This window comes from Equus quagga, chromosome 18 (genome assembly GCF_021613505.1).
Source record: "Equus quagga isolate Etosha38 chromosome 18, UCLA_HA_Equagga_1.0, whole genome shotgun sequence".
NCBI classification, from domain to species: domain Eukaryota; kingdom Metazoa; phylum Chordata; class Mammalia; order Perissodactyla; family Equidae; genus Equus; species Equus quagga.
The window spans coordinates 26,943,707-26,956,377 of record NC_060284.1 but is presented as its reverse complement, the minus strand read 5'-3'; positions in this window follow the sequence as shown (position 1 = coordinate 26,956,377).

Below are 12,671 nucleotides of genomic sequence, written 5' to 3'. Positions count from 1 at the left end.
TTTTTCAACATAGCAACCAGGGTAATCCTGTTGAAATAGAAGTCAGATTATGTCTCTCCTCTGCTTAAAACCCTCTAATGGCTCTCAACTCTCTCAGATTTAAAGCTAAGCCTTTATGATGACCTACAAGGCCACATGTGATCCAATTCCCCTAATCTGTGTGACCTCCTCTACTACTGTCTCTCTCACTGGCTTCTTCCATTCCAGCCACACTGGCCCGCCCCTCCCTGCTCCTCATAGCTGCCAGACATGCTCCTGTGTCAGGGCTTTTGCACCAACTTTTCGGTATAAAGTGCTCTCTTCCCAGACATATTCATAGTTCACTCTTCTCCTTCAAATCTTAGCTCAACTATCATCTTCCCAATAAAGCCCACCCTGACTTCCTCATTTAAAATTGGAACCACTCCTGAGTCCTCTTAGCCTGCTCTGTTCTTTTCATAGAGCTTGTCACCTTCTAACAATGTAATGTATGTACTTATTATGTTTATTGTTTATAGCCTTTCTCCTCTCACTAGAATGTAAATTCCACAAGAGTAGGGACTTTTGTCTGTTTCATTTGCTGATGAGTCTCCAGCATTCAAACAATGTCTGATACCCATTAAGCACTAGTAAATTTAGTCAAATGTTGAAGAATCATTCACGCTCACATATAAAGCCCCTTCTGGTTTGTGTCTCAATGGTAACATATCAGACTTCATTGAATGTTAGTAGCTATAAGATGAATAGTACCAATGGAGGCTTGTATTTTTATTAAAATTCTTAGCCTTGTTACTCTTAGTCTTGAACTAATTTATTTCAAGCTTTGGTCTTCTGGATCCAGGCTTACTAATTTGTCTGAGAGGCATTTGCTGGAAATAAATGTGTAACAGCTAACTCTCCTAACAAGTTTTCATTCAGGAGGCTTATGTATTACCATGATTCATCCTTTACTAGAACAAAGAGAGCTGATTGAGTTGTGCTTTTAAAGGTGTCTACACGATTCAGGCCCAAATATATTGAAATTGAATACATAAATATATTCAGCAACTCTGTATCAGCCCAACTTCCTGATTCACTACTCCTTAGAATTCCTACACAGAAATATGTTCAATTTACATTCCTATTTAATACCAGACATTCCTAATTCAGCAGCTGTGAGAAAGTTATAATGAAAATTTAATTCCATAAATTATTGATTCCTGGATTGAAAATGTAAACTTCAACTTGAAAGCATAGAATCAATAAAAAATATATATTTCATAAACCTTGCAATGCCATATTCCCACATTAGTTGCAGAATGACAAGCTGTTATGAGACTGTGGCAAAGAATGGCTTAATGTTTTTTGTGAGATGCCTCAGTTTCATAAACAGCAGCAAACTCTCTAATCTACTTAACGATTTGAATCCTTTGATAGATCTGTGATAAATAAATCTGCTTCAGTATGTTTCCCTTTTAGACAATTGCAAATATTGAACAAGCATTTTCTTTTGAGGCTCCACTGCGTGTTCTTTTTGTAATCTGCTTCATTCCTAATGTTCTGACCTTGATGCTGTAACCTGTCAAAAGGAAATACACACAGAGTAAGGGAATTGTAGAGGAAATCTGATGAAAGAAAAGTGGCTGTTTTCAAATCTATCCTTTCACCAGTTTTCTTTGATATGAAAACTGACACAGAACTATATCCTCAGACCCTGACCGTATATATAAATTATTTTTAAATCATTGGATTTAAACAATTTATTGTTTTGAAAAAAACAGACTCAATTTAACTAAACTATAGGATGTTTTAAAAATAGCTGGTTGTTTGACTTCAAAAGCTTTTCTACTTCTAAATAGGCATGAGTATGTATGTATGTGGCTTAGATAATCAAAGCAAAACATATTCAGTTCTCTACTCAGACACTAAAAAAAAATTTTTGCACTCTCCCACCTCACAGGTCCTGTTCGTCCTCTTTAACTTAATTCTATCCTAGTTCTCAGCTGACTCTCATGGTAATTCCTTGTGCTTTATCTACTGTTGGCTTCATGTGATTATTGAGCATAGCGGTAATTCAATGGTGAACTCCTGAAATTTAGACATTTTGGCGGATTCTTGTTTTTGGCAAAGGAAACTGTCTTCAGTCCTCAGTCACAATGTAAAAACAACTAAGATGCAAACTCAAAACACCCGCAAACACTAAGTCTGAGAACAAAAAAATTCCTAAATTTAAGGCATAGTGAGCTGGATAAAGAAATTCCTGCCTAGGCTTCCCTTCAAAGCCTAGACAATTTTTATCATATGAATCAGACATTGTCTGAAAAAGGATAAAAGATACATAACACCTATTTTTGTGTCCCCTGCCTCAGATCAAGGGTCTGCACCAGCTAGAAGTTTTGTGGTTATCACTTTAGCAGGGAGGCACCATTTTTTGAAGCGACCGGAGTTGTGTTAATCACCTCTTCCTGTCTTTCTCCCTCTACCTCCATTATCTCACTCCTAATGTTCTACATAGAGAAGAGCTCCAAGAAAACAGCTGAGCAAGAAGGAGGGAGCAGACTGAATGTTGACTAATGTAGTGTCCCAAAATATAGCACTGTAGGTAGGCACAGAGAGAGTATGAACCTATGAGCAGGGCAAACTCAGAATTTTGTAGTTTTTTATGTGCTCCATCGTTTCAGAGTAACAGATGACCAGACAATGGGGCAGGAAAAGCCAGTAGAGCAAAAGAAACTGCAGTAGGTCAATGCCTAGTAGACATGGAAATCTAAATAAGAAATGGCATACATATGGTGGATAGGACGCAGGACCAAGAGAAATATACACATTCTGTCTGTTGATAAACAGTAAGTCTGAGGGCTCTTACTTATGGAAAGGTGAGTAAAAGAAAAAAAGTCAACATGGAGCCTATGAAAAAGTATTTCAGAACAAGTGAAAAAAATGGCATCATAAAAGCTCAAAGGAAAAGCATAAAAATGATCTACTGCAGGATCCAAAAGAAAACTTCAAGAGACTACTTGCATCCTGACTGGAGTACAAAAAGCCATGCATTTTCTATAAACATGCATCCATAAAGTGTGAGAAGAAAGACATAAGAGAACTGGCTGAAATCGAAAGTCAATAGTATGTTATAAATGAAATTTTAAAAGTCTGGAATGATAAAAAATGATGCAACCACAGAATTAAAATCCACATTGGCAATAAAGAAAAACTTGATTCTGGAGGAATATTGAATAAATAATGAGGATTACTTGAGACACTCCAGATGTAGAGGTAAATGTCAGAGGTAGGTGGAACAGATAAAGGCAAGAAAAGAGAGAAAAGATAATTTGTACTCATGAAGAAGAGACCAAAACAAATGGGAGAAAATCAAATATATGATGGGAACACTCCCCTAATGAGAAAAAAAGCTTATAGATGCAGACAGATAGGAATAGCCATGTTTTTAACAAATATAAACGGCAAACACCTCCATCTAGACATAGTGTGACATTGGTTTTAGATTACAAGGCTACAGAAGTCCTACAAACATCCAGGAAGGAAATAGACGATGTTATCTAAAAAAACAGAAAGTCATGTTAGCCTCGGACTTCTCTGCTGCCACACTAACTTACAGGAGATAATTAAGCTATTTTTCTGCCAACTGAGAGACAAGGACTGGCAGTGAGCACTAAAATGAGTTAAATGAAGACATAAATCTGAAGTATTATAATCATGGCCATAAAAGCTACACACAAATGTAACGCACTCATTTATGCATCTCTTCAGATCCTTTGATTCCTTGTTCCCCTGATCTCAGCATTTGCTATGCTTCCCAGTCTGAGTAACCCTGTCAGAGGCTCTTGCCATTCCTGCAATAAATAAGTTCTGATTGTTCCAAGTGCTGTTTTATCTCCTGACACCACCAGCTGGCTCAGCCTTCCCAGGTGGGTGCTAAAGGCTCGCTTTGGCGTGGGCACCATCATATATGCCACAGTGGAAGCTGTATTGGCCCAATGGGATCCACAGAGGATCCGGCTTCTCCAGTAGCTGCCAGTAGGGCCCCATGTCACAGTCTGGAAGTGTTGGGGAGTTAATCTCTGTGAGACAAATTTTGAGCAACAAGAGAAAAGAGATAGGGAGGAGTGAGCACATAAATTTTCCACTCGTCTTCCCTTTGATTGTTCCAAGATTCAAAAGTTCCCTTGACCTCTCCAAAGATGTCCTGTGTGATGATGAAACCAGCTATTTTCGTAAAGCTGAGCACAACTGGCCCCCCTGTATTTGCCTCCCTCCCTCCCTGTTTTACTTTACTCTTTCTCTCACTGTTGCTTCCCTGGGATTGAAAGCTCCAATAAAGCATTAGTTCCACAAGCTTTGCCTTAGGCTTTTTTTCTGGGGAGCTGGGATAAAACAAAAGTCAAAATGACTCTTTAAAAAGAAAACACATAATGTAAAAATTCTGAATGATAATCTGGATTAAAAATATCTTAATATCAGAGAAAGGAGTAAGAAAAGAACAGAAGGCCAGAGGAGAGTGGTGGAGAGTGAGGTATGCTAATTCTCCATCTTAAATTGGGGAAACTCAAAAGGTGGAATTACATGTTTGACTCTTGCGGATTGGAGAAGTACAGGCTAAAGTATGTTTTAAGGAAAATACGGTTAACTGTAGAATTAAAAACAGGATGCTGACTTTTCAGAACACCAGAGCAAAACGAACAAAATCTGATTTATAGAGAAAAAGACACCAAAAATGAGAAGGAAACATAAAACAAAAACTAAAACAAAATGACAAAATTAACAAATTTAAATCTTATAAATGGTGTTGAAGATATTTAAAGAAAAATAAAAGGATGCTCCAACCAAGACAAAAAAGAGAATGGTAGAAGAGATGATAACCAAATTTTAGAAGTTGGAAGGAAAGAAGACGTGGTAACTAACTTAGTAAATCCAAGAAAGCTAAAGCCTAACCCAGCAATAGGGAAAATCAAAGAGCAACTCAGAACTCCCAAAAGCTTAGGAATTTGTTCCAGAGGTTCAGGTGTACCAGAGGTGTGACTAAAAGTCAGAATTGTTGAAAGTCTGTTAAGAAGCATCAGAAACCAGGATGCTTTTGTCATAGCCAGGTGACTCCACCTTCCTCACCTCACAGATCTGGAGGTTCTTTCTCTGGAGAGGGCAACCTGAGGGTCTCTGACTGGGGGACTGCAGGTGCAATGGGAAGTGAAGTTTACTGAAAACAGGAAATTAAGAGAACATTAACACATAGAAACTGAGCCCCTCAGCCTTTTTCCCACAATCACTTCCTAGAATACTCGTATCAAGGTTATTTCTTCCAGGCAAGATATGGGAAGATTATTCCATGAAGAATCTAACCGGGTCAGGAGAAAAGACTTCAAGATGCCGACATTGGTTTTTCACAGCAAATGAACCCAATCATATGACCCTGCAGACAAGCCCACCGTCAACAAGCCCCACTCACTCACTCAAAGTTTCCAAGAAAGCTTTTGAGTCCCTAATACGAGCAAACAGCCAAGGAATGCCTCTAATGTAAAAGATAGAGACTGAAACAAATATACAGGAAAAAGCAAATTGGAGGAAGCTTGCTTTCCATATAGTTCAAAATTAAAAAAAAAAAAAATTTAGGGCCAGCCCAGTGGCCTAGTGGTTAAGTTCGGCACACTCTGCTTCGGTGGGCTGTGTTCAGTTCTCAGGTGCAGACCTACACCACTCATCTGTCAGTGGCCAGGCCTTCACGGTGGCTCACATACAAAAAGAGGAAGATTGGCAGTGAATGTTATCTCAGGGTGAATCTTCCTCAGCAAAAAAAATTTAAAAAAAATAAATAATAATTTATATCCTCAAATAGATAGGGAAAACATTGCATCCAAGGAAAAAGAACAAAATAAAAAATGTAATGGCAATAATGAAATGGAAGGCTAAATGGAAGGGCTGGGAAATAAAGTTCAGGAAATGCCCAAAGAAGTAAAGCAGGAAGACAAAGAGATTAGTATAAAGGAAAAATTATTAGCAGTCTCATGTCTAAATTATAGAAGTTCCAAAAAGACAGAACGGAGAAAATAGAAGAGGAAGAAATTGTCAAAGTAATAATTTAAGAAAATTTTCTAGACCTGAAGGACATGAGTTTTCACAGTAAAAGGGCCAGCGAAAGGCTTAATACAATGGATGAAAATATACCCACATCAAAGCATATGATCATACTATTTTATAACCTTGAGGACAAAGAGAAAATCCTAAAATTCTCCAGATTACTTACATAGAATCAAGAACCAGAATAGCATCAGACTTCTCAATAACAACACTGGAAACAATATATTCAAAATTTGGAAGTAAAATTATTTCCAATCAAGAATTTTATATTTAGTTAAGCTATCTTGTAAGTGTGTGTGTAGAATAAAGATGTTTTCTGATTTTCAAGTTCTCATAAATTGTGCCTCCCATACACCCTTTTGGAAGAAGTACTCCACCAAAACGAGAACGTAAAACAAAGGGGAAAATGTAGGACCCAGGCAACAGGGAGTTTAATAAGGAGAGCAGAGAAGGAATCTTCATGTTGAAGGTGAAGGGAGATGCTGGAGACGGCACTGTAGCACTCCTAGAGAATAAGCTCTCCAGAATGGAACAGGTTAGATGGCTCCACGAGAGATATTTCCAGAAAGATAAATTGAAATGAATACCTGATGTGTCTGAACACACTGGAAGAATAGTTAGATAATTGAAGTAGAGTTTAGCTGTAAATAATGATGTTTACATAGAAAGCTAAACAGAGAAACAAAAAGTACAGTTATAACTCCAGGGAGAAGAAAAAGTGTGAATGGAAGAAAAAGTAATCATGTGACTTACTGACTTAGCAGTAAGTAGTATTTTCCTAATTATAATAATGTAAACTCTAAATTCTAATATACCTAAAATTATGATGCAACTATGTTGGGCTTGAGGGGGAGGTGAAATGAGAATCAAATTCTCATCTTGCAAAGTGAGATGCAAATAGATAATGCCTAAAACTGAAAATTTGTGACAGACTCTGTTGCAGAGAATTCATTTAATTTAGAGACATAGCGGCAAACAAGAAATAGTTAAGAGACTTGAAAACGGTTCCTGTAGGAAGTGGGAGTTGGGTGGGTGGGACCAGGAAAGAGACTGATTTTTGTTTGTTTTACACTAAGACTTGCAGAACTATGTCACTCTGTAAACTATATGTATACATAACTTTGATGAAAATAAAAACTAAAATGAATGGGTCCTTTTTCTAGCTAGGTCTGTGCTTTTAAACTCATTTGATTTGTTTGGTATGCAAAAAATTTTAATGATTATATTAAAGGGTATCACCTGCCTTTTAAAGACACCATGAGATTCATCCTTCATGTTTCAATTACAATATCTACTATTATGATAAATGTTAGGAAAAATAATTCTCATTGTTTTAGGTATTTTTTATTAAAAATTTTTTCTTGTATGACTAATTAATACATCCTTAATGTAGAAAACTTAGAAAGAATAGTATGGCAACAACAGCAAATCCCAAAACCCAGAGGTAGCTACTACCATATGTTGGTATATTTATTTTTAGTTATACATTCATATGTAGTATATCAATGAGGATTAGGTTTGGCTGCATGTAAGAGAAAATTCAAATCAACAGTAGTTTAAAATATACTAAGTTTAGCATACAAAGTTCTCTGCTCTCATGTAATAGCAGCCCAGAGACAGGTAGTCCAGGATCACTCTAGTGGTATTCAGGGACCCAGGTTCCCGCCAGCTTTCCACTCTGCCATCCCTAGGGTGTGGCCCTCACCTCATGGTACAAAACACGGCTGGTAGAGCACATTTGTGCTCTAGGTAGCTTGACAGAGGAAAGAAGAAGAGGAAGGCCCATCCCCTTTAGAGAAACTTCTAGGAAGTACCACTCAACACTTTTATTTATATCTCATTCGTCAGAACCTAGTCATGTGCTTACAATTAGCTGCCAGGAGGGCAGGGAAACCCAGTCTTCATTTGGAGTAGCCAAGGGCCCAGCCATGAATTCAGAGTTCTATTAAGGGAAGGAAAAGGAGAAGAATAGATGTTAAGGTAGGATATTAGCAGTTGTACTAGTCAGGGTTCTCCAGAGAAACAACCAATAGGATATATGTATATATATATAAAGAGATTTATTTTAAGGAATTGGCCCACAAGATTGCAGATGCTGGCAAGTCCAAAATTTGTAGGGCAGGCTGGAAACTCAGGCGGGAGTTGATGCTTCAGTCTTCAGGCAGAAGTTCTTCTCTGGGAAGGCTCAGTTTGTGCTCTTAAGGCCGTCAACTGGTTGGAGACGGCCCACTCACATTATTGAGGATAATCTCTTTTACTTAAAGTCAAGTGATTGTAGAGGTTAAATACATCTACAAAATACCTTCACAGCAACTCCTCAGTTAGTGTTTGATTAAATCACTAGGCTCTATGGACTAGCCAAATTGACACATAAGACCATCACAGCAGTCTTTATCATAAATAGATCATATTACACATATACGTTAATATCTAACTCCTTCATTTTATTGTGAGTATTCCCCAAAACATCAAATGTTCTTATCAAACATATTAATTAAAATGGCTTAATATCCCAACGTGTCAAAATAAAATAATTTATTTACCCTTTCCTTAGTTCTGGACTTTAAAATTTTATGTACATATATGTGTATATTTTTTAACCATTTATGGATTATTCATTAAATTTTTAAAAGTGAGATTATCGAGTCAATGATTATAAAGATTTTTAAGGCCCTATTCCCATTGCCAAAATGCTTTCCAGAAAGTTTACACAAGTTTACACTTACACCAACAATATACGACTGCAATGCCAATCACACTATACTCTAGACATTAGGTTTCATAATTTTATCTTTATCAATTACATAGATAAACATGTTTTGTTATGTACCTCTTTACTAACTAGTATATAAAACACTTTATCATTCCCTCTATTTTTATTGACCATTTCTATTTTTCTTCTTTATATTCTTCTTTTGTTAATTTTGTTTTTATTTTTTGCCTAGTTTTTCTATTGGGCTGCTGGCATTCTTCTGATTGACATATAAGAGGTATTTATATATTAAGAATATGTCTTTGTCATATTTCTTGCAAATACAATTCCTAATTTGCTTTCCTACTTTTTTCTTATTATAAAGGTTTTAGGATATAAATTACTTGAAGAAAGAAACTATACATACTTCAACTTTTCACTTATGGTAAACATCCAATCAAAATTAATAAAGATATAATTTTTTGAAGGCTTTTTAAAGATTTTATTTTTTCCTTTTTCTCCCCAAAACCCCCCGGTACATAGTTGTATAGTCTTCATTGTGGGTCCTTCTAGTTGTGGCATGTGGGATGCTGCCTCAGCGTGGTTTGATGAGCAGCGACATGTCCACGCCCAGGATTCGAACCAACGAAACACTGGGCCGCCTACAGCGGAGCCCGCGAACTTAACCACTGTGCCACGGGGCCAGCCCCATAAAGATATAATATTCTTGGTGACTAAAATACAGGGAACGGAAACATGAAAATGAGATTATTTTCATACACAAATGAAGCATCACTCCCATGGATGACTCAGGTTAACCAGTCACATTTTTCCAAAAGAAGGACTTGGAAAAACTCAATAAAATTTTCCCCTAAGAATTCTTACATATGTAATGTTTTTCTTCATTTAATAGTATTACTAACTTTAGAATCTATTGACTGAATTATTGTTTTAAGAAGATGTCAAGTCAGCATTATGTTCAAACAAATTTTAAGATGATCAGTAATTTTTAAGAAAAAGTTATGGGAGAATGAACTAAACAAGGATCTTACGATTTCTTTCTTGCTGCTAAAGAAATTTAAAAAATAAAAAGCAGTAAATAAGGGCATTAAATCTGTGATGGCAGTAATAGCTGCGTGACGCTGACATGCTGCAAATAAATCTGTGTGGTAATATAAATTGACTCAGGCATTTGTGCCACATATGACAGCCCAAAATGTTTTCACTTCCTCCTTAGCAATTTTTAGATTTTCTTATCTCATTGACTATGAAAAGCACAGTCATCCCACATACTGTTCTTGGATCGAGTTTTAATGTAATTTGCCCAGAATTTTAGCTTGATTTTCAAAATCAGAAGTGAAACTGAATTCCAAGCAAGTTATCTGATTTGACCCATAATTTAAATTTGTTTAGTATAAAAATGCTTGGAATCGTCTTTCTATTTTAATGTACTTCAGTTGGCTAGTTGAATCTGAATTAACTCCAATAATTTTTTATAATGTTGGCAAAGCATCTAATTTGTTTTCATTTGTAATTCCTAAATAGTTAAAATGGGTTAGTGGATATTCACTTATTTGCTTATTTCTACTTATCAAATTTATTATTACTTATTGAACCTCTTCATATTTTCAAAAACCCTTTCTTTTGTGGTTCCTTTTCTAATGCTTCTTTAATCATGAGTCTGGTTAGACATCTTTTCATTGTTTACCGACTGTTTGCAATTTTAATTTTTGTTAAAAAGCAAAGATTTCCCCCCAATTTTTATATTTTGGGCATTTATTAGTTCTACATTTTAAGTAGCCAAATTGTCAATCTTATATTTTATGATTTCAGAGTTCCAAGTGTTTTTTTCTGGATTTCATGTGCTTTCTTACTGAAAGATTATATTAAAATCCGGTGCATGTTTTCTTATAATACTCTTTTGGTTTCGTTGTTTCAAGTTAAACTTTGGTATCTCTTGAGATGATTATAGTGTTTTTCTTATTTGACCTGTTAATATGGATGTACTATATTAATAAATTTCCCAACACTGGGGGCCGGCCCCGTGGCCGAGTGGTTAAGTTCACGCGCTGCGCTACGGCAACCCAGGGTTTCTCTGGACGCGGACATGGCACCCCTCATCAGGCCACGTTGAGGCGGCGTCCCACATACCATAACTAGAAGGACCCACAATTAAAATATACAACTATATACTGGGGGGATTTGGGGAGAAAAAGCAGAAAGAAAAAAAAAGATTGGCAACAGTTGTTAGCTCAGGTGCCAATCTTTAAAAAAAAAAAAACATTTCTCAACATTAAATTGTCTTACATTCTTTAAATAAGTTGCCATGGTTTTATTTTAATATATTTCTGGATCTTTTAGGGATTTTGCGATAAGTGATATTATTCCATAATTTTCTCTTTTACGCTATCTTTAATCAGATTTTGGTGGTCACATTATGATGGCTTCTTAAATTGCTTCTGGAAGCTTTTCTTCTCTCTCCAAAATCCAGAATAACTTAAATAGTGTCACCATTTAGTGCTTTTTTGAGAGGTAGATCTTGAATGCTTTCGCAGCTTCTTCCAAAGTTAACAATCTGTGTAGATCTTCTCTTTTTGAGTCTATTTTGGTAATTTATATTTCTCTAGAAGTCTTCATTTCATCCAGGTTTTCAACTGCATTTTTATGTAGTTGTGCAAAATACTACCTTATTATGTTCATTTCTATTTCCTCTCTAATATTGTATATTTATGCTTTTCTCTCCGTTAAGCTAGTGTGTGGGCTTTTAAGAATCAGTTCTTAGATTTATCAGTTCCACTCTTTTTCTGATTTCTAATTAAGTTTCACTACTATCTGTATTAATTCTTTTCTTCTATTTTCTTTTGATTCAATTTAATGCTATTTTTCTAACATCTTGAATTTCACTGATGTTCTCTGTAATTTACTCTAAATCAGAAAACTGTAGGAAAGTATTTTATTTACTTTCTTGAATTTAAAAGTAGGTTATGCATATTTTGAGAGTTGCATGGATGTAAGTAAAAGAACAATTTTGTGAGAGTATTAAACATCTTTCTTAAGAATGTAATTGTTTAAATGCAGGTATATTTCTATTTCGTGGTTTTTTGTTTTGTTTTTGTTTTTGCTGAAGAAGATTTGCCCTGAGCTAAAATCAGTTGCCAATCTTTTTTTTTTTTTTTTGGCTTGAAGAAGATTGGCCCTGAGGTAACATCTGTGTCAGTCTTCCTCTATTTTATACACGGGTCATCACCAAGGCATGGCTGACAAGTGGTGTAGGTCCACACCCAGGATCCAAACACGTGAACCTAGATGGCTGAAGCAGAGCACACCAAACTTAACCACTATGCCACAGGGCCGGCCCCTCTATTTCAGTTTTTTATTTAACTCTCTTGCCAGGCTAAAATTGAGCATAAATGGAAGGAAAAGAGGTAAACTTCAGTACACTTTATATGAAAGCCCTTTTAGGGAAAAATATTGCCTTTGTGTGGAAATATTTTTTCCTAATATCTTGCTGATTTGGAAATTCATTGTTTAATTGAGATAATGTTATTACAACAATATAGAATCAGAATAGAATTGAAATTCTCAGATTAGAATTAAAATTCCACTAATATTGGTTAAATTTGGAAGTAATTAAGAATCTACTGTATGAAAGATGAATCATGAATACTAAAAGTAACACATGCAATATTAACATGATGGAAACATACTTTTTAATTTTTTTATTACTTTTTTTTGAGGAAGATTTGCCCTGAGCTAACCTCTGCTGCCAATCCTCCTCTTTTTGCTGAGGAAGACTGGCCCTGAGCTAATATCCGTGCCCATCTTCCTCTATTTTATATGTGGGATGCCTGCCACAGCATGGCTTGACAAGCAGTGTGTAGGTCCGCACCAAGGATCCAAACTGGTGAACCCCAGGCTGCCGAAGCAGAAG